Genomic DNA, 20,745 nt, shown 5'->3' with positions numbered 1-20,745 from the left:
GGCTAAGTTGTGGAAGTAAGCTTCTGACAACTTGGAGGCCAGCCAAGCAGTAAGGAAGGCGTGGTATGACCACAACGCTCACCCGGTGGAATTGGAGCCTGGCCAGAAGGTGTGGGTGATCGAACCAGGAGAGCTTAGCGCCCTCCAGGATCGCTGGTCAGGACCCTTTGAGGTATTGGAGAAGAAGGGTAAGGCTACCTACTTGGTGGATCTTAAGACCCCTCGTCAGCCCCTACGGGTGCTGCATGCCAACCGCCTCAAACCCCACCACGAGAGGCCCGAAGTCATTTTGATGATGGTGACTGACGGAGCAGAGGACGCGGAAAGCGAGCCTCTCCCCGATTTGTTTGCGTCTCAAGAGAAGGATGGGTCGGTGGAGGGAGTGATTCTCTCCCCATCTCTAACTCCTGAACAGCAGGAGGACTGCCGCCAGGTCCTGGGACAGTACTCTTCGTTGTTCTCCCTTGTTCCGGGTAGGACTCACCTGTGCGTCCATGACGTGGACACAGGAGACAGCCCACCTGTGAAGTCCAAGATCTACCGGATGTCAGACAAGATGAAGGCCAGCATTAACAGTGAAGTCACTAAGATGCTGGAGCTAGGAGGGATCGAACCTTCCAGCAGCCCCTGGTCCAGTCCGGTGGTGTTAGTACCAAAAGCCGCACCACCGGGTGGCCAACCGGAACTGAGGTTCTGTGTGGACTACCGGGGACTGAATTCAGTAACCAAAACTGATGCTCATCCGATCCCAAGGGCGGATGAATTGATTGACCGGCTGGGAGCTGCCCAATATCTAAGTACCTTTGACCTTACTTCTGGGTACTGGCAGATCTCTTTGACTGATGGAGCTAGGGAAAGGTCAGCCTTCTCCACGCCGAATGGCCACTACCAGTTCTGTGTGATGCCCTTTGGGCTCAAGAACGCACCTGCCACGTTTCAGCGTCTGGTGAACCAGATCCTCACTGGAATGGAGAGTTTCTCTGCTGCTTATCTGGATGACATAGCCGTCTTCAGTAACAGCTGGGAGGATCACTTGCGTCACCTGCAAGCTGTTCTCCAGGCCCTGAGACAAGCTGGGTTAACGATCAAGGCCAGCAAGTGCCAGATCGGGCAGGGGTCGGTAGTGTACCTTGGACACTTGGTGGGTAGGGGAGCGGTGCAACCCCTCCAGGCGAAGATCGAGGCCATCATGGCCTGGGAACCCCCCAAGACTCAGACTGAGGTCCGAGCATTTTTGGGCCTCACCGGATACTACCGCCGCTTCGTGAAGGGATACGGTTCCATCGTGGCCCCCCTCACGGAGCTTACGTCCAAGAAGCAACCTCGACGGGTAGTCTGGACGGAGGCTTGTCAGCAGGCCTTTGTGAAGCTGAAGCAAGCCATGTGCGAGGCCCCGGTCCTACGGGCCCCAGACTTTTCCAAGAAGTTCATTGTCCAGACAGATGCATCAGAACATGGCATTGGGGCAGTGTTATCGCAACTCAATGAAGAGGGTCTGGATCAACCCGTGGTCTTCCTATCCCGGAGACTACTTCCCAGGGAACAGAAGTGGAGTGCAATAGAGCGAGAAGCCTTTGCAGTGGTATGGGCTCTGAAGAAGTTGCGGCCATACCTGTTTGGCTCGCACTTCCTAGTTCAGACCGACCACAGACCCCTTCGTTGGCTGATGCAGATGAAGGGGGAGAATCCCAAGTTGCTAAGGTGGTCTATCTCCCTACAGGGAATGGACTTTCAGGTGGAACATCGGCCTGGAGTGGACCACGCCAATGCAGACGGTCTCTCAAGGTATTTCCGCCTTAGTGATGAGAACTCCCAAGGGGTTGGGTAGCTCTCCCCACTTTCAGCTGGGGGGGACGCGTGTTAGACCTGTCAGCCCTTTGGGTGGTCCCTCCTCATCATTATTTATTTTGTCCCACTTTTGCCTCAAACCCTGTTAGTATTTTTTCCTTTTTGGGAACCACCAGACTTTTTAGTATTGATGCAGATTCAGGGAGCCATTTTATCTACCCCTGGAACTTCTGTCTGAGGGCCTGAAACACAAAATGGTGGCCACCCATTGTCACCTGTGACATCACTGGAACCTACCAGTACCTTCCAGAACATTCTAGAACCCTGTGACAGTGTGAGGCAGGTTTAGAATGTTGGGAAGCCAGCTCAGAGTTGGCAGTTGGAGTAGGCAGTTGGCACCTGACTGGTGAAGAGAGAGGAGCACAGAACTGAAGGAGGAAGGAGTGAGGCAGCAGGGGTGGAAACTTGTGCCTGGAGTGGGGTCCAGAAACCCACCCTTGATACTAGTCCCTGCTGACTGAGCCCAGCCTGGAGCCCTGTGTGGGAGAAAGCAAGAAAAACCATCTTAAGGACCTGGACAGCCGGAACAGGCCTTAAAAGTAAAGAACAGCAAGTTCCTGACCTGGTTACTGGTAACTTCCTGAAGTCCGACGTCGAGAAGCCTGGAGACCCGGAGCCCGAGGTGGAGAAGCGGCACTGACTGGAAAGCAGACGTCGTACCCGGAGCCGCCAGAGGTCGAGAGAGGGTGCCGACGGAGGTCGTGGGGACACCAGAGGTCGAGGAGGAAGTCACCTGAGGTCGAGTGTGCGGCGTCGACGGGGGAGTGAAGTCCGCCCTCCGGAGTCGCCGGAGACCGAGGTGAAGCGTGCCGGAGGTCGGGAGTGGAGATCACACTCCGGAGTCGCCGGAACCTGAAGAGAATCGTGCCGGAGGTCGGAAGTGGAGATCGCACTCCGGAGTCGCCGGAACCTGAAGAGAATCGTGCCGGAGGTCGGGAGTGGAGATCGCACTCCGGAGTCGCCGGAACCTGAAGAGAATCGTGCCGGAGGTCGGAAGTGGAGATCGCACTCCGGAGTCGCCGGAACCTGAAGAGAATCGTGCCGGAGGTCGGAAGTGGAGATCGCACTCCGGAGTCGCCGGAACCTGAAGAGAATCGTGCCGGAGGTCGGGAGTGGAGGTCGCACTCCGGAGTCGACGGAACCTGAGGAAAGGAGCACCGGAGGTCGGGAGTGGAGATCGCACTCCGGAGCCGCCGGAAGTCGACCTCGAGCCAAGGCCGCCTGACGTCATCGAACCGGAGCCGCCCGAAGTCGACATCGAGCCAAGACCGCCCGACGTCATCGAACCGAGGCCGCCGACATCGAACCGGAACCGCCTCCCGGCGTCGACAAGAACTGTCATTGAGCCAAGGCCGCCGACATCGAACCGGAACCGCCTCACGGCGTCGACACGACTCCAGCGGCGTCGGAACTTCATAAAAAGGGCAGTAAGTGGAATAGAGGGCGCCTAAGGCCCTGTGAAGCCCTAAGAGACCATCCTAGAAGCTAGAGAGGTGCTGGAACCAGCTTGATAGTGCCAGGGGTGAGCTGAGACTAATGCAGAGGGGTTGTGTAGTGTGGGAGAGCCAGATCTCTAGATTCCCCCTTGATCTACCTCAGTTTAGGCCTCAGCCTTGTCCAGGCCAGGTAGTACACCCCTCAGGTCATCCAAAACTCTACAAGCTGGGATTGGGCCAAATCATCCCATAGTACCTCAGGAATGTGAACTGATTTTCAAGTGTCACTGTTGGCTTTTATTATTTATTGAGAGCACTGTATTGATTGTATTCATCCTATCTATTGCCTCACAGTATTTATTGCCTCACAGTATTTATTGTTTCACAGTATTTATTGTCGCACAGTATTTATTGTCTCGCAGTATTTATTGCATCGTAATATTTAATTGCCTTTTATGTAATGCACTTATATTTATGCCTTGATTATTTATGATCGACCTTATTTATTGAATCGTTGAAGTATTATTTATTTGACTTACCCTTCCACAGGAAAAGCCTTGTGTACTGTGATTGTATTATTATTTATTTAATCAGCAACTAAGAGAAAAGAAGATAAAGAGATATCTTTTCAGTATAATTTTTAAGGTGTAGTGTCGTTTTTGGAACGGAGGCACGCATGGTTATTGTGTGGGTATGACGTATGCTTAGCACGGTGCCTGATCCCTGACCACTCGAGCCAAGCTACCACAGTGTATGTCTGGGAGAACACCACCACCCTTCCGGTGTGGGAGTGTTTTTCGAACATACCCGCATTGGCCTTTGAAGATACGATCAGTTCAAAAGGCCACTTTTGAAATGCACAGGTCCTCTCAAAATGTTGTTCTGTCTGCCATCCTACCCGGTAGGTTTGATCACTATCTTCAGTGGGGCCAAGACCCTGTCCCTTGGTATGCAGGTGCCAATTCCACTCCCATGTAACCATCCCAGAAAGGCCCAAGAGTCAGAGGTCCACAGTTTCCCTTGAGACCCTAGTTTCTCCCACTAGCACCCAGATCTGAATTGGAGATAGGCCAACAGTCACACAGAGCCACGAGCATCGAAATGCCCAATTACCCAAAGTGACATTGTGAGAAGGTGGCCTGGTATATGCTGTCCATTCGTTAAAGTGGGCACCCTGTACCAGTTCACACGACCCTTATGATGTATGATGTCAAAGATAACCTTATTGGTAGCTATGGAGAGCAGCCTTCAGGCTTAATCTTGAAGGAATGTAAAGCAGCTTGTTTCACCAGAATATCACCTCCTGAACTACTAAATTAAAGGAGAACCACACAGTAGTTATATAAAAATATGTATTTATTAATATAACACTCTCTACTACCCTCTACACGAGGATAGAATACAAAGCACACAATACTGGATCAATAGAACAGTCGTAAGTTGCACAATACACAGCAGGCTCCAGAGGGAGACCGAACCTTATACTAAAAAAATGGTATAACAATCACAACTTGAATAGACACAGTGCCTAGAGCAAGTAGAATCGCTGGGACCTCATGGAACCACCCAAGGTAGTGACACAGGGAGCCCACGGAGGAAGGGTGCAGTGAGGAAACACAACCGCGTGCTCCGTACAACTCTATGAGAAAGTCGTGGTTGCAAAGTTACAGTTTAAGGACACTTCTAGGAGGACTTCAAGCAAACCCTTAGGAACATAAGAGCTTCTAGAGCCAACCCACCAGTGAGTACAGAGGTACCCGTGTTACCTATCCCAGAGGAACCGGGTGCATAGGAGTCAAGTGGTGTCGGAAACCTCTGTCGTTTTCAATAGGGAGCTTCAAAGAAGTACTGCTGCTGGGAAGGGGAAGAGTGTCCGGTGGAATCCAAGCCTGGATTCTAGGTGAGAGGAACCTGAAAGCAGAGGGGACAGAGTCTGGGTCAAATCAGGTGACCAGGGGCTCGGTATCAAATGCCCGCCGATGTCGGGTGCTTCAGGTGCGAAGAAGGGATGCTTGACTTTGCAGCCACGAGGACCAGGAGATGTTGAGGACAACCAGGATCCGAGGTGAGCTGTCCCACAAAGGATGTCCAGGGCTGAGGGGTCGATGTCCGGCTGGGGCACCAACAAGCCTTGGCAAATGCAACCCCCGCAGGAATGACAAATAGGTTACGTGTGGACCAGCAAGGTCCAGGGGACTCTCCAAGCAATGGAGAGTCAGGGCACAGCTGGAGCAATCAGGCAATCCTAAGAACAAAAAAGATGACCGTTGCCAGGACCCACAGGCGAACGGATCACGAGTCGCGAGGGGACCTCAAGCAAGTTTGTAACGTACCAGTTCACGGAGCACTCAGTGCAAGGAGGTCCGAGTACTTAGGTGCAAATACTGCTCGGGGTCACAGAGTCCAATGCACAAGCTCGAGAATCACCAACAAGCATATTCAACTGCAAATGTATGCGATGCACAGGAGTTCAGGTCGCGCAGTCCCCACAAGGGATAGTGGCCTCAGAATTGCTGAGAGGGCAGATCAACCTCAGGGACCTTCGGAAACCCACCTCTTGTGTTGCTGAAGTCTACAGATTCCTCAAGAGCTCTGGAGAAGCAAGCCGGTCAGATGTGCTTAGGTGCCTGCTAGTGCAGGGGAGGAACTCCTTTACTCCGAGGGAGATTCTTCAGTCATCCAGCGTCATGCAGACAGTCGAAGTACTTGTTTTTTGCTTAGCAGAATCCTGCACAGGTAAAATCTAAACTTCTGTAGCCAGGTAACCCACCTTATACCCACGGGAAAGGGTTGGACAGATTCAGGGGACCGACAATCCTAGGGGAGGGGCAGGACAGAGGGGTGGCTGCACCCATGTCCTTTGTCCAGTTTTGCATCAGAGCAGGAGCCAATGGCTCCCAGAACAGGTTTGAGCTGGACTATGCACAGGGACACCAAATGTGCCCCCAGTGCAGACTTTCTGGCACTCTCAGAGTGCACCCACCCAGTCCCAATACACTAAACCCTGTCTGGGACAGGATGTGACAGGATGCCTATTGTCGTGCCTTCCTCTGCTCGAGCTTGGCTCAGCGGCAGGAGGGCAGAAATGTGTCTATGGCTGGCAGCATACATTTTGTGCTGCCCGGGTCGAGGAGGCTGGTACCGGTTAGACCAGTGACCCCACATAGTTTGTTTCAGAAGTATGGAATCATACCTCCAACACCAGTTACCGGTGTGGAGGTATGATTCCAAGGTGTTTGACACCAAAACCGACATGTTTCTACGCAGCCGTTTTAACGTTAGCATTTATCGCAAGGTTATAATGCAACTTAACTTAAATGCATGGCTGCATCACAGACAACCCCAGAGAATGGTCTCCGAAGGCTGCAGAGGGGCTCTACTCATGCAGGGGCACCCTCTCACGTTAAACCCAGCACCCTGCCTTCAGAATTGATAGGGCCTGCCAGAGGGGCGACTGATATGTTTTTAGGTGTAGTGGTATAGATAGATATAGTGAACCTATATCTCAGTAAGAGGTGCAAACACCAGCTTACATAGGTTGCAGGAGCAGATATGTAGTGTCATTTTGAATGGCCTCTCATGGGTGGCATAATACATGCTTCAGCCCATGGGAGGCCTCTGGGGTTGCAATTTCCTGGGTACATGTGTACCATATACTAGGGACTGATAAGGGTACCCCAGTATCCAATCTGGAGTGTACCTAAAGTACATACATATGAATTTAAGAGAGAAAGCAGACCGGGGTCCTGGATAGCAGGATTCCAGTGAGTCTAGTCCAAAAACAGTGAGACATCAGCAAAAAGTGGGGGTAACCATAATAAACAGATAATACTTTCCTACACAATCCCCCCAAATGCAAAGACATTAAACTAACCTTGACCAGTTGAGTCTTCATGTTCTAAGTGGAAATATCTGGAGAGTCCATCTGCATTGGCATGGTTACTCCTAGGTCTATGTTCCACTGTATAGTTCATCCCCTGTAGGGAAATGGACCACCTCAAGAGTTTGGGGTTTTCACCCTTCATCTGTTTTAGCCATAAGAGGGGTGTATGGTCTGTCTGAAGAATGAAGTGCATGCCAAACAAGTATGGCCTCAGCTTCTTCAGAGCCCAAACCACAGCAAAGGCTTCCCTCTCAATAGCTGACCAAATTTTCTGTCTGGAGGTCAGCCTTATGCTTATGAATGCTACTGGCTGTTCCTGACCCTCTTCATTCAATTGTGATAACACAGCCCCTACCCCCAATTCAGATACATCTGTGTGAATTATTAATTGTTTGGAATAATCAGGACTTTTCAGAATGGGAGCAGTGCGCATGGCCTGCTTCAGGTTATCAAATGCCTTTCGACAGCTAACTGTCCACTGAACTTTCTTAGGCATTCTTTTAGAGGTAAGATCATTTAAGGGGGTCACTATAGATCCATAACCCTTAACAAACCTCATGTAGTACCCAGTGAGGCCCAAGAAAGCTCTGACCTGAGTCTGGGTAGTTGGAGCAATCCAGTCCATGATGGTCTGGATTTTGCTCTGCATTGGTTGAACCTGGTCTCCACCCACAAGGTGGCCCAGGTACACAACCTTACTCTGCCCTATCTGGCACTTAGTGGCCTTGATAGTGAGGCCTGCCTCTTGCAAGGTCTCCAGAACATTTTTTAGGTGGACCGGGTAATCCTCCCAGGTGGGGCTAAAGACAGCAATATCATCCAGATAAGTTGCACTATAGGCTTCCAGGCCTGTGAGAACTTTATTCACCAGCCTTTGAAATGTGTCAGGTGCACTCTTCAATCCAAAAGGCATCACCACAAATTGGTAATGCCCACTAGGGGTTGAGAATGCTGTTTTGGTTTAGCATCCTCAGCTAGTCTGATATGCCAGTAACCAGCTGTACGGTCAAATGTACTTATGAATTTGGCTGAAGCCAAAGTGTCAATAAGTTCATCTGCCCTTGGAATTGGATGAGTATCGGTCCTAGTGACTGCAATGAGCCCCTGTAGTCAACACAGAACCGCATCTCTCCCTTACCACCCTGGGTGTGAGGTTTTGGTACCAAGACTACTGGACTAGCCTGGATCTGAGGCTCAATCACTCCCAGTTCCAACATTTTCTGGATTTCAGCTCTGATACAGTCACTGACATGGTCAGGTTGCCTGTAAATCGTATTTTTAACAAGCAGACTGTCACCTGTGTCCACCTCATGTGTACACCAGGTAGTCTGACTTGGAGTCAGTGAGAACATGTGTCTATACGGATTGAGGACCTTCCTGCAATCAGTCTGTTGCTGTTCAGTGAGGCTGCCTGCCAAGGCAACACCATCTTCTGAACCATCATGGGGGTTCTGTGAAAGGAGGTCAGGGAGTGGGTCACTCTCTTCCTCCTGTTCCTATTCAGTAGCCATGAGCTAGCCCATGCCTGACCTGTCCACATATGGCTTGAGTCTGTTCACATGGAGCTCCCTGTGGGGGATCCCGGGAGTTCCAAGATCCACCAAGTAGGTGAACTCTCCCTTCTTCTCAAGTATGGTATGGGGCCCACTCCATTTGTATTGAGGAGCTGCTGGGGCCACAGGCTCCAGCACCCATACCTTCTGTCCTGGCTGGTACACAGTCAGAACAGCGTTTTGGTCATGCCAGGCCGTCTGTAATTCCTGGCTAGCCTCAAGGATTTTGGATGCCTTCTTCATATACTCACCCATACTGGAACGGAGACCAAGCACATAGTCCACTGTGTCTTGTTTAGGTGGTTTGAGAGGTAAGTCTCAGCCCTCCTTAACCAAACATAAGGGACCCCTAACTGGACGTCCAAACAGAAGTTCAAAAGGGCTGTAGACAACCCCCTTCTGAGGAACCTCTCTGTAGGCAAAGAGAAGGCAGGGCAAAAGGATGTCTCATCTATGCCTACGCTTTTCAGGGAGACCTTTTATCATGCCCTTTAGGGTTTTGTTGAACCTTTCAACTAACCCATTGCATTGTGGGTGATATGGTGTGGTGAATTTGTAATTCATTCCACATTCCTTCCACATAGCAGTAAGATAACCAGACATAAAGTTTGCATCTCTGTCTGATACTACCTCCTTAGGGAAACCCACTCTGGTAAAGATTCTCAAGAGGGCCCTGGCCACAGCAGGAGCTTTGGTGGTCTTATGGAATATGGCCTCTGGATACCTAGTAGCATGGTCCCTCATCACTAGTATAAATATGTGCCCAAATGCAGTTGGGGGATCCATGGGACCAACAATGTCAATCCCAACCCTCTCAAAGGGAACCCCCACCAAAGGTAGTGGTATCAGAGGGGCCTTTGTAGTACCACCTGCCTTACCACTGGCTTGGCAGGTAATACAGGAGTGTCAAAACTCCTTTGTGTCCTCTGACATGTGAGGTCAGTGAAAGTGAGGGACAAGCCTGTCCCAGTTCTTGCCTTGGCCTAAGTGTCCTACTAATGGGATGTCATGTGCCAATGTTAAGAGGAAGCCTCTAAATTTCAAAGGTATAACCAACCTCCTGGTGGCACAAGGCTTGAGGTCTCTACCCTCTGAATATAGAAGTTCATCATCCCAGTAGAGCCTGTGGGACCCACTGGTACTCCCAGCAGCCTCAGCAGCAACTTGCTGTCTAAGGGGTTCAAGAGAGGGGCAGCTCAGCTGCTCCTGGCTCAGGTCTGCCCTGGAAGGGCCCCCTGTCCCCAAGAACTCAACCTGATCAGTTCCTTCATAGGGACTGAGATCATCTCCCTCAGGAGACTGATCCTCACTCTGAGGCAGGGGAGAAGTCACTGCCTTACCCCTACTGCTCCTTCACTTGGGAGGCACCTGGTCAATTTTTCCAGGAGCCAGGGTCTGTTCAGTAGAAGAGATATTTGCTTGTGACCTATTCACTGGAAACACATCTGCAGAGATGCCCAACATTTCTGCATGTGTCCTGAGTTCCACGTCAGCCCAGGCTGAAGTCTCCAAATCATTGCCCAATAAGCATTCCACAGGGAGGTTTGAGCTAACCACAACCTTCTTAGGGCCAGTTACCCCTCCCCAGCTGAAATTAACAACGGCCAAAGATTGATCAGTCCTGACATTGATAGCATTTGCCACTTCGTACATTTCACCAAGTATGATCTGGTCAGTGCCCACAAGATCTGTTGTCACCATTGTGACACTTGCTCCTGTGCCCCTATATGCCATGGTCTTCTTTCCATTTATCAAAGGCTGTTGTCTGTATTTGCCCAGATTACTGGGACTGACAAATAAGGAGGCAATATTCATGCCTCCATCACAGACCAAAACAGCCTGAGTTGGAATTCTGACTAGGCCAGAATCCATCTCAGATCCCAGGGTTAACCCTACTAAACCCTTGTTCCGAGTACCACCACTTGGAGCTGAACTAGGGGGAACAGTTGCCTCAGGGGCAGGGGTAGTGTTGGTAGGAGGATGCTTGGCCCTTGAACAATTGGCATCTCTTGTCCATTGGGGTTTCTTCTTACACAGGAAGCACCAAGGTTTATTTTTGTTTTTACGCTTGTTATATTGTGACTCCCCCCCAGATGCATGTTTTTGGGGCCCTTGTGAAGACCTCTGGTATTTACCCTTCTCCCCACCCTTATCTGGAGTTTTAGCATCCTCCAAGCAATGGAGAGTCATGGCACATCTGGAGAAACCAGGGAAGCCCAAGAGCAAATGAGGTGCCTTCACCAGGACCCACAGGCCAACGGACCAGGAGTCGCAAGGCGACCTCAAGCAAGTTTGCAAAGTACCAGTTCACAGAGCACTTGGTGCGAGGAGGCCGCAGTTCTTTGATGCAAATACTGCTTGGGGTCAGAACTACATGGAGTCCAATGCACAAGCTCGGGAATCACTAACAAGCATATGCAACTGCAAATGTATGCGATGCACAGAGGTTCAGCTCACAGAGTCCCCATGAGGGTTACTGGTCTCAGAATTGATGAGAGGGCAGATCAACCTCAGGGACCTTCGGAAACCCACCTCCTGTGTTGCTGAAATCTTCGGAGTCCTCGGGAGCATGGGAGCAGCAAGCCGGTCAGATGCGCTTAGGTGCCTGCTAGTGCAGGGGAGTAACTCCTGTACTCCATGGAAGATTTTTCAGTTGAAGTACTTGGCTTCTTCTTAGCAGAATCTAGTCCAAGTAAATTCTAAAGTCCTGTAGCCAGGTAACCCACTTTATACCCACTGGAAAGGGTTAGACAGATTCAGGGGACGCTCCTAGGGCAGGGGCAGGACAAGGGGTGGCTACACACATGTCCTTCGTCCAGTTTCATGCCAGAGCAGGAGTCAATGGCTCTCAGAACTGGTTTGAGCTAGACTATGCACAGGGACACCAAATATGCCGCCCGTGCAGACTTTCTGACACTCTCAGAGTGCACCCAGCCAGCCCCAATACACTTAACCCTGTCTGGAAGGTGGTCACACCTCCCTGTTACAGGATGCCTATTGTCGTGCCTTCCTCTGCTTGAGCTTGGCTCAGCAGCAGGAGGGCAGAAATGTGTCTGTGACTGGCAGCATCCATTTTGTGCTGCCCTCGTCGAGGAGGCTGGCACCGGTTAGACCAGTGAACCCACGAAGCTCGCTTCAGAAGGGTGGAATCATGCCTCCCATACCAGTTACTGGTGTGGAGGTATGATTCCAAGGTGTTTGACACCAAATACAACATGTTTCTACGCAGCCGTTTTAAAGTTAGCATTTACCACGAGGTTATAATGCAACTTAACTTGTATATCTGGCTGCATCACAGACAACCCCAGGAGAATGGTCTCTGAAGGCTGCAGAGGGGCTCTACTGATGCAGGGACACCCTCTCACGTTAAACCCAGCACCCTGCCTTCAGGACTGATAAGGCCTGCCATAGGGGTGACTGATAGATTTGTAGGTGTGGTGATATAAATAGATATAGTGAACCTACCTCTCAGCAAGTGGTGCAAGCACCAGCTTACATAGGTTGCAGGAGCAGACCTGTTGTGTCATTTTGAATGGCTTCTCATAGGTGGCATAATGCATGCTTCAGCCCATGGGAGGCCTCTGGGGTCCCTATGCCCTGGGTACATGTGTACGATATACTAGGGACTGATAAGGGTACCCCAGTATCCAATCTGGAGTGTACATAAAGTACATACATATCAATTTAAGGGAGAAAGCAGATAGACCGGGGTCCTGGATAGCAGGATCCCAGTCAGACTAGTCCAAAAACAGTGAGACATCAGCAAAAAGTGAGGGTAACCATAAAAAGCAGATACTACTTCCCCACAGACATTTCCAACATTACTTGGGTGGATCCACTCGCACTACCTGAGAGAATTTGTTATTACAAACTCATCGATATCAAACACCATACTGCTATTATTCTACCCGTTGAAATACTGCTGAATAGCCTTTCCCTACATTTCCCCATACTTATCCAATGCGAGGAGCAGGTCCTGTCATACCGAACACACCTCCGGTGTCATTCATGACCCATGTATGTAACACACACGCCCTGCTTCTTCCCAACACTGCACCTTGTTCCCTGGGAGAACTCGAATATAGCAAGAGACATGCAGAGCCTTGACACATAACATTTTAAATGACAAGCCGGGTAACAGTAACCTGCACACACAGGTCCCACCAGGGCTAACTTGTGGCACAATCAATGAGCTACCTTCCTGGACGACACAACCCGTGCTGCAAGCCCTCGGAGGAGCATTCGAGATACATTTTTTTAAATTTTTGATAAAGACCTTTATTGACTTCATTTACACAGCAAAGTGCCTACATCCCAGCGAGCCAGCATTGCAAATATGATGCAAGTTTCACCGAAGGTGGTGAGGGAAGGAACACAGCAAGTCGCCTACAACCTCATCGGGCCGGCCGCGTCAGGGAGGCATACATTAAGATCAGCTAGCAACTCAGGTCTCAAACAGGTACAACTGAACAGTAAGATCAAATAGCCACATTAGTCACGTCAACGGTCGCCTATGATGATCAACCACCTCCAACTATGCTTTCATGCATTATTCGTCACCTAATCTTATTCACCCTTCATGTGTAAGCAAAACCCTCCACTCATCAGGTTAGTCAGTTCGCTCCGGTCCCTGGGGTACCCACTGCCGAGCTATGTCCTTCCCTATCGCGCGTATCATCCTCTTCAGGGCGAGGGTCAGGGACCAGGTCCTCAGTGTCGGAGTGTTTCAAGAGGTATCTTTGAAGAGGAGCCCAAATGTCTTGTGGGCGGGAGGAGGGTGGCATAAGATCAGAATAGATTTGCAACTGTTCCTGGCAGTATAGAAGGTCGTTCAGCCAATCTTTGAACTTGGGGGCCCGGCCTCTTCCCCATCGGCAGGCGATGCGTCGTTTCGCCAAGAGGAGAGCCAAGGAGCCGTATCTCTGTATTTTGACGGGGAGCTGTTCTGTGTAACCCAGGAGAGTGGTGAGGGGATCATCAGGCACGTGTGCCCCTGTCATTTCATTTATGGCGTTAAGGACTTCCCTCCAGTATTCACGAAGAGGAGGAAAGTCCCAGACCAAGTGCCCAAACCCAGCACCCCCCACTCTGCATCTATCACAGCGGTCATTATCTCGCAGTGCAAGCGGTGCTAACAAGCCGGTGTATAGTACAATCAATGCAGATATCTATAATGGAGGAGGCGCAGTCTGCTATTGACGGAAATTTTGCCAGTCTGGCGGCAGCAGAATGACCACTACTCGTCAGTGAGAAGATGTCCCAGTTCCTCCTCCCACTTACCCTTGGATGGGACAGGGTCTCTTTCCCATCCCTTTGAGTGGTGCGATACATGCTCAGGGGAGGTCTGCTGTAAGAGAGTGTGAAGGGGGAGCAGAACGGGGGTTCAAGTGGAAAGCATTGTGTGAGGAGGAGCATTCGAGATACATGCCCTAGTATATGTCTTACCCCTTGACAAGAGACTTGCAGATAACTCGAATCAGCCAATAATGTAAACACCAATCACCAGTATGGATACAACAAGCACAGCACTTTGGCACTCAATGGCAGTGTAAAACGTGCTCAAAGTCTTATGGTTAGCATCCAAATCAGTGGAAAACTGGGGAGGAGAATATCAAAAAGTTGAGGGGAAGCACCGTAGATAGGTCCATGTCCAGCACTTACTAACCCAGCTTGCTGAGCCTCAACGGTATGTGGTAACTCTGATTGGCCTTTAACTCTAAACGAGTTATCATTCCTAAAAGGTTTATTTGCTTGCGGCTGCAGCTTCATTTGAGGCTTACCTGGCGCACTTTGCATTTCTACGAACAGCGTTTCAAAATGAAAAGAGCAACGCTAACACCCTAGTCTTTTTCGAAAACGTGCAGTTACTTGAAATATGAACTCTGCTTGTAAGGTCTGCAAAACACACCCTGCCTTCCTCCTCCCCAAATACCACTGGCTCATCCTCAACTGAGTTTTCTGGCTCAACCAGTTTTCAAAAGGCCACGTCTTTCAGGCTTGGGAGTTGCTTAACCAGCCGCGAACTGAAGATAAGAGCTAAATGTCAGGTCGCCCTGACCCTTGACCTCCTTCATTCAGTTTGTTGTAAAGTACATTTCTTGCCTCCAACACTGACCCACTCCTTTCTGCTACGCTCCGAGGCACGACCATATCCATGACACGTTTTGTAAAATCTTCTTCTACAACGTTGAAGAAATAACTCAAAGACCAACAAGGACAATACCTCATCTTGAAAAAAAATAAATTGCGTTGCATAAAATGAATTCTTGCTGCGAATTATTTCAATATGGCTAAGATAATGTTTAAGTTCTTTTATTTTACTTTTCATGCATAGGATCTAAAACACATGCCCAAGCAGAAATGTCCTATAGCGTGCACGTGGAATAGATACATTTTAGCACAAACAGCCTCACAATTGTGGTAAACTGCATGCAAGGGCCAATATGAACAAGCATTTACAATGCAACGGTCTCGGCATTATTAAAGTTAGAGCTATTGGCATTGTTCATGGCAATGCCATTTCTTTAAATGTTTTAAAAACAAAAACAGAAACAAAAATAAATGTCATGAGCAATGCCAATAGCTCTAACTTTACCAATGCCGAGACCATTGCATTGTAAATGCTTGTTTAAGTATACTAGAGTTAAAGCTATATTGAGGCTGTAAATCAAGCGATCGGCGCTCAGGAGACGGCGGGAAGGGAAGTGGTTCAGGGTGGGAGATGAAAGGCTGGGACATGAGAGCAAGTGAACAGCGGGGTGGGAGGGAGGGTGGGGGTGATCTGGGTACTGGAGAACAACCAGCTGCTGGCCCAGCAGTTTCGGAAAAGCAAATCAATTGGTTTGCCAGTGTGAAATAAAGAAAAGTAAATACGTTGTGAAAGCAACTCTGTTTTAAACAATGAAAGGCGAGCCTAAAGTCAAAGCGTCGCCGTTTTGAAATCAATAAATAAAGATGCGAGGCGATGCGGATGGCTCGCTGCCACACATTCCTGTTTATTTCCCAATGTGTTTACTTCTGTGTCCGATTGTTTAACAAATCATTAGGTAAATGAGCCTTTTGGATCGGACAACAAATTGTTTACATTTAATTGTATAAACCATGCACTTCTGTTCCACATGGAGGGCGAACTACGGAGTAAAATATGAGACTCAATACCAAATGTGCCCATGCTATAACAAGCATTGGCAAAATCAATAGGTCTTGCCTTCTTTTTTTGTTAAAAAAAAAGAAAAAGTAAAACATGTAGCCTAAACGTGGTCCCTGATGCTTGCAATAAAAAATTCATTATAAAAAATAAAACACACATAATTTTAATTGAACAGACAAGTGTGCTAATAGCATGTATCGGGGCTCTTTTCAGCTTTAATTATGGTCAAATATGATGATTGTTGGCTCAAAAAGGAGACAATTCGTTTTGAATTACTCCAACCTGAACGCAGTTTAAACACACAAGGAGTGTAAAAAAAATGATTTTTTAAATTAAGTACGAAAACATAAAAGCATTGGCATAGTAATGTACTGGTACCCACCCCTAATACGGAGATGTAGACATTTTGTATTCATTATTTTATTTCATTACAACTGCAAGACAGCTAAAACGGTTTCTGGGCAGGATCTAAAAATTAAGCACTATGGAATTAGGAGCAAACCTGAACAGGTCAAATATGAGTATAGGTCAAATACTTTATCAAAACTTTTCTCACAAGAATCCACAAGATCGCTATACCCTCAGTAGCAGTTTACTCAGACATGCCCAAATAGGGGTTATGATAGGCGCCTTAGACTCCTCAAAGGAAAAGCAAAGGGGATGATGGACTGAGTGTTGAACATTGCAAACACTCACCCCCAGACTCCTCAAAGCAGAATGGGTAAGGGACCACTCTAGCCACCTGACACCTGGGAATGTACATCACCAAAATAAAACACAAATGGAGCTCTTAAACGTTCAATGCACAACGGCAAGATACTGTCAATGTGTGGACTCAGTGGCAGCTCTTTAGATTTGCATTTGGCTTTTCTGAGGTTATTAAGATACCACTTGGTAGGCACTAGTCTGTGCAAGATGAAAAGGCCTAAAAGGAAGCCAATGTGAGATCTACTGGCTTTGTCTATTATTTTTACTGATGGTGTATGGTATAGTATGGTATGTAACTGCATAATATGGTTCGTCGTTGCTCAAGCACATTTATATCCTGAGCAAGATATAACTCAAGAGCCAAGAATGTGTTGCTGTGAATCCCTGATCAACTGACATAGAAGTGGTTTTAAGTAAGGGTAGGACTTGTAACCTTTCATCTCTGAGTTTGATGACACTTGTATCACAGATGTGTTAATGCTAGCAAAGATTTTCTGTTAAGGACTAGGGAACAGAAATTAATTGGTCCTTCGGAAGCAAACTCAAAATATATTCTGCATTTTTCCCCAATGAATGGAACTGTGAGATCCTGAGGAAAGGCACCCCACTGGGACTGGTGAGATGCGTCTCTTGAATGAAAAGTAGGTGAATAAGGGTTGGTGAGTGAAAGGATTTTTAGACGGGCGTACAGGTTGAAAGGCAAGTGGAGCAATTACAAATTGGTGCATTTCGGGGGCTGGAAATGCTGCTATCTTCGATGCAGACCTCCCCGGAGGTCGCCCGGGTTATTGTGCATAGATTTACTCAAACAAGTTTAACACATGCCTTTCGACATTTCACATGTTAAAAATAGGGACGATGTTGGCTTAAAGGGGTACAAGCATATTAAACCACATTGAATAAAGCACTGTCACTAGCACACAGAGTAAATGACTAGGAGAGCTGCCAGGCCGCTAATCAACAGCGCTCAGCAGGAGCAGCAAATAACTAAATACAAATGCTGCTGCTATGTACGGCGGTCAAGTTTGCCTGTGGGCGCTCCAAAACAAATTATTATGTTAAGTTTTATTTAGTGCGAATCAGACCCAAACATATCGGGTATCAGAGTGCTTTACATGAGCACCAGTTTCCTTACACAAGGACACAAATGTGCCCAGTAGCGCACGAAAGCGAACGGCTTAAGCAGCAAAGCGGGAGGGGGTGAGGAGAAGGGCAAGCAATGACAGGGGAAGACAGGAGGCAGCAACAATCAAGTGGAATAAAAAAAAAATAAAGCATTAACAAAATTCAATTGGTCTCGTCTTTGGGGCCTTGTAGGTTTTTAGCTAGAGTTAATGGTTTAGCCAATGTATATAATCCTAAAAGGCTGTAAGGGCTGAGACACTGTTATTAGCCCAGCAAGTCCCAATTCAATAAACAAATAATCCTAATAAAAACTGAATTTCTCCTGTAAATATTCCATCGCCTAAACCAGTTTTATTCTTAATTTATGTCTGAACAGTGTACATGTCTCTATCCTGCTGAATAATGTTTTTCCGTGCGCCACTGATTGATGCCTGAAGCAATAAAGGTAGAAAAGAATGCGTGTGTGTGTCTGTGTGAATGTGTGCGCACGTGTGTGTGTGCAGTTGAGTGAAATGTGCAGTTTGCATACATTTGAAAACTACATTTGAAAACGGAAACCTGCAAAAGCATTAACCATGCAGGATGGCTCTGTCTCCTCCGTCTCTGCAATGAGGTGGGGAGAGAAGGGAGGGGGAAGGTCAATCCAAGGAGCAGAAAGGAAACTGATTAGAAAGGAGGGGGTAGTGTGAAAAGAGCGGGGAGATAAGGGAGGGTGTAATAAAAAACAAAGGAGCCAAAGCTATAGAGAAGGGAGGGGGGAGTGGGAGCAGCTGTGCACGTGCATGTGATCGTGCACTCAAGGTTTAGGCCAGCCAAAAGACTGTGGGTAGCACTTTGAAAATCCCACATACAAAATGTCTCTTCGAGCCTTTGGCTCACCGAGACCTAAAAATGGCACTGACCGGAATTCCAATGTGGAATCCCACTCGGCATAGTAATACGTGAGCTAAGGTATCCTGCACGAAAACTAACAGTGTCTGAAACCTGGAGCCAACTTTACCGTCCAGAATACCCTGCCAGTGAAATCGCTTTGTTTAAAGGACTATTGCAGCTGGACCTGTTCCTGAAACCTTTTACCAAGTCCCACCGGAACTCTCACAGCTACCAGCTGTCAACTGGGTCTTGGTAACGTTACTAAGGGAAGAAGGAGTGGACAGTGGCTGCTGTGGACGTTCTGCAGTCTCCCGTGGAGACTACAACCCTCCGCTATGCAGTAGCATAAAAGTGGAGCCCCCTCCCCCCACCGGTGGCCTGCCCATGTACTGACAGCTATTAGCATTTTATCACATGTCGAGAGCCAGGTTGACTCCTGTCTGAGAAGTGATGGAGGCGACATCATGATCATCAGAGAAAGTCAGGACTGCTTGAAAGTCCAAATTATGTCCATTGCCTGATGGGACACCAGAGTGATAAGTGAAGCTGAGCGGTTGCAGAAATGTTGGTAGTTGCATATCTGAAACCACTGGACCTGCAGGGTGAATTATAACTGCCAACTCTTACAATTACATTTTGTGTGCCCATCTCTCCTGCCTACTGCACCGCACTGTTATTTATGTGCTGCGCCCTCTTAAGATAAGATAAGAGTAGCTCTCTGGTTGCTCAAAACACCAAAAAAAAAAAAAAAGTTACAAAATTGTCGCCAACCACTTCTTCTCCAAAATGTAGCATGCTACCCATCTGGAAATACGCTTTGACCCACATAGCTGGGTATGAAGCGCTATATGAATTCTACAAGATGTCAACCATAAAGCTAAGGCCACACTGACTTTTGCTAAAAGATTACGTTTACATGTTGAGTCACCACCACTAGAAGTCTGTAAACCCCAGGGCCAGAGTACGATTTTATTTGGATCAAAACTAAGGGGTTAAGCAGATATGGGAAAATGAAAGTGGCAGAAAATAGCTTCTTAACCTCTTATTAATAGACCTGGGATTAGAAGCATTAACCACATTGTAAAATGTAGACCACTTACATTTTGGTGTTGAGTCTGTTCAAATAAGACAGTGAGGAAATATAGATATGCTCTTCAAGAGAGCTTGGCCTTTGAGAATGTAAATAATTTACTCTGGCTTAATTATGTTCAATCCTTTTTAGATCAGTTAGGGTGCACACATTACTAGAGTGTCCCAGAACTCTATTAATCAAGATTTTACTAAGTACAACAGCAACTCATAGGATGTCCCAGAGCAACAAAATGCTACAATTCAATTTACCCACCCAGTTAAGTCCTCAAAAGGCCCAATCAAATAGCCAAGTTTTCACAGCTTTCCTAAAGAAATCCCATGATCTTGCAGCAATGGAGCAGGAGCTGGATCCATGCTATTTCCGTCCTGCTGCATCACTCTTGCTCCTGGCCTCTCCTTGCTTTCTCCCCGTTTTTGAGTACTTTCTTCTTATCCTTCCTCAATTTGCACTGCTTCATCCTTGCCTTTCCCTTGTTTTCACTGCTTTCTCATGATTTCCCCCACCCTTTTTGTGTGCCTTCCCCTTGATTTTCCCTCCTTCTCACTGCTTTCTCTTTGCCCACCCCTTTTTTGCCTTTCACTTTGCTTTTTACTTGTTTTCACTGCTTTCTTCTTGCTCCCCCCTCCTTTTTTTACAGCCTCCCCATGCTACCACCTCACTTACGGAATTCTGACGGGCCCTCAATACTTGACTGTATTAATGAGCCTTTGGGACCTGCAAGCGCCTGGATACCCTGCCAGGTGATTAGCTGCGCTTCACCAATCCTGATTGATTGAGCTGCAAGATTGGAGAATGATGCCTCTTCCCACTTTTTAGGTCGAACCTGCCATGCAAGGCATGCTGTATTCAGGTATGGACTTGAAGCTCCGCCCACTCACCGCCCATATTTTTCATTGGCTTGTTTTATTGTCCTTTGTAAAGGTTGGCTTCTAATTTGTTGATAGGTTTATTAGTCCCTCCTTAGTACCTCCTTGTCTTCTGTTGTTACCTCCCATTAGGACTGGCCCTTTTACATGTGTCCTAACTTAGGCGCTTTCATTAAAAGTTTAGAGAACTATTTACTTAATTGAAATAGA

The 20,745-nt window shown here is 48.0% G+C and overlaps 1 protein-coding gene across 3 annotated transcripts in view; it reads left to right on the top strand.

The window, feature by feature from the left end:
- The window catches only part of LOC146862129 (thioredoxin-like), a 100,523-nt gene that overhangs the window by 44,494 nt on the left and 35,284 nt on the right, over positions 1-20,745 (top strand). The window lies entirely within an intron of this gene.

This window comes from Triturus cristatus, chromosome 2_2, assembly GCF_964204655.1.
Source record: "Triturus cristatus chromosome 2_2, aTriCri1.1, whole genome shotgun sequence".
Classification (NCBI taxonomy): domain Eukaryota; kingdom Metazoa; phylum Chordata; class Amphibia; order Caudata; family Salamandridae; genus Triturus; species Triturus cristatus.
The sequence above is the reverse complement of the archived record's forward strand: the minus strand, read 5'-3'. Positions and strand labels throughout refer to the sequence as shown.